The 2640-nt window shown below is 35.8% G+C and overlaps 1 pseudogene; it reads left to right on the plus strand.

The window, feature by feature from the left end:
• Positions 1 to 80: 80 nt before the first annotated feature.
• On the plus strand, positions 81 to 202 carry LOC111735969 (annotated as a pseudogene).
• The last annotated feature ends 2438 nt before the right edge of the window (positions 203 to 2640 follow it).

The following is a 2640-nucleotide window of genomic DNA, read 5'->3' on the forward strand; positions in this document are numbered from 1 at the left end:
GAAAAAAACAACTGATAAATAGCCAAAATTAGTTTTGGGTTAAGTTTTTATGCATAGCAATATTTTAGATAGAGGGATAAGTCTACAGCCATGCTACCCTGAACAAGCCTGATCTCGTCTGATCTCGGAAGCTAAGCAAGGTCGGGCCTGGCTAGTACTTGGATGGGAGACCACCTAGGAAGACCACCAGGTGCTGTAGGCGTAAAAAATAAACAATTAAAAAAAAAGGGATTGTAAGCTGACAAGGTCCTTGCAATATATGAGGTCAACCAAGGGTTACCTTGCCTAAAAAAAATAAAATAAAATTAGATAGAGGAATAAAGTTACTAGCAAGTGCTGAACATTAAAAAGCTGAGAATTTGATTGTCACGCACTTCACAGTGGAGTTACAAGAGAGTGGTGTGTTTGTGGCAAAGAGAGGAAGAACCCACATTCTACATTATAAATCTTGCTAATTTTTTTCAGTTTCTGGAGTAAAGTACTAAAAGTTCATCTGTTTGAATTGGTTTAATTTAGGATCTTTTATAATTTAATAGGATTTAGTTGAGCTAAAAATTACTTATAAACTTGAAAGAAAAGTTTTGCCAAGTAAATTTATAGTTTAAACAAGATTACAGGAGTACAGTTTATCTTATCAAAGAGTAGAAAATATTTTGGCGTTTTAAGAAAAATCTGTGTCCATTCTAATAATGATTGTGCTCATTCTAAATGCCCTAGCTCTTAATTCTAGAAGTCCCTAGTCTGGCAAGGCCTGGCTTGACAACAATTTGTCAGTGGTTAATTTTTGTATTGTTCTAGCTGCAACCCGTTAACCTGAGCATGTACCATCAATCAACACAGAAGAGAAAAGAGCAGAGGCAGACAAAGTCATCTCTAACAAGATGGAATGGTTCCCAGATCAACAAAACCTGACTGGAAATTGATTTAAGCTATTAACATACCTGAAGGGAAAGCTGTCCTTCAAAAGGGGTGGTTGGCAGTGGGAGCGATGGAAAGAGAAATTCTCAGAGGCCAATATTGGCAGTGTCATTCAAATTCCGTCTCGAGGTTGCCCTGGTCCAAGGACACAGCCTGTCCTGTCTTAGTGGAGATGAATGCAGCAGAGCCTGAAGCTATCCACCATCTATCTGAGTCATAGAGCCAACTCCCAAGGTCCGATTCCATGCTCACGAAGCAGTCTTTCTCCTATTTATACTTTGGGTTTCTTTGCAGAGTGCTGGCCAGATCATTCCAGTATCTAGCTGATATATTTCTTGTTATAAATAATTGGTTCATAAACTATTTTATATCGAGAATACATTTTAATTTATACCTCTCTACTGGGGTCACCCATCATCGTAAGGCCCCTTGAGCAATAGACGACGACTGCCACATGGACTTTCTAAACTGACAAGGCAGAGGGCAGGACCCTGGAACCGGATCATCATCTTGTCACTGATGATGACTCCATGGCTTCCTGTTAGACTTGAAATTCTTAAAAGTAATCAAGCTGCATTTTTAAAAAGTAGGAGTATTTACTCACCAATTTCATCTCATTTTTATTTACATTCCCTGTTCAACATAAGCAAATATGTTTGCTCCCATTCTGCAGGTAGAAAAGTTGAAAAATGAAAAATTTCCAAAGCTAGTTAAATAAATTTCATGCTGATTCGTAAGCTCTTGAAGTCAGAGCTTATATATCCTTTTTATAATTTATTTTTTCTGAAGTTACTGAGAAGGAGTCTCCATATTGAGCTCCAGTTCAATGTAAATAATTGAGAGTGTGAATCCAGGTTAGTGTTTGGTTCTAATTAAAATGGGCTCATATTAATAATTTTCCTTATTTGAAGCCTGCTGTCCTTCAGACTTGATTTAATTTCGGCCTCGTTATCCGCGGCACCCACCATCCTGCCCCGGAATGAGTACTTGGTATGAAACATTTGATGGGGTTCAAGTGAAAATTCTGCTGGCATGTTGAGGAGTGGGTTTGTTGTTTCAGACCGAGAATCATAAACAGATTCATGCTCAGTGACTCCATAGTCTGCTCACTGGCATTTAACCAAAGGAAAAACATCAAGAGGAAGGAAAAATATATGTAAAAAGTTTATTATAGCATTGTTTATAAACAAATCCGAGACCATTTACAGGTTCAAAAACATGGCCAAATAAATTATGGCACATTTTCATAGTCTATTTAACAGCTATAAATCAACTATGAATATTATGTAGCAACATGAAAATATGGAAGAATGGTTACCAACTATTTTAAGATAAAAAAATGCAGAACGCTTGTGTGCACTATATCACAGCTAAGTGAAAATAAGTATATGTGTATAGGAAAAGGACAGATTGCAAAGAAATATTAATACAAGTGTGTTAGGCATATAGGTACATTTTAGAAGTCTCCTTTCGTGTTATAATATTATGTACCAATAAATATTTTCATTTTTCAATAATAACTGTCAAATACAATTATAAAACAATGAGAGTACCATTGTCAAGGTTCACAATTAACTTTATTTGGACACTTTTGAGGTAATATTTATCTTACATTGGAATCATTTGGTTTTGGCAACATTCTTTTAGAATAAACATCAAGTTCTTATGCCTTTCAAAATTATTGTCAGGATAATATTTGTATTAAGATCTTCTAATGTTGTA

This window comes from Pteropus vampyrus, unplaced genomic scaffold, assembly GCF_000151845.1.
Source record: "Pteropus vampyrus isolate Shadow unplaced genomic scaffold, Pvam_2.0 Scaffold15, whole genome shotgun sequence".
In the NCBI taxonomy this organism is placed as follows: Eukaryota; Metazoa; Chordata; class Mammalia; order Chiroptera; family Pteropodidae; genus Pteropus; species Pteropus vampyrus.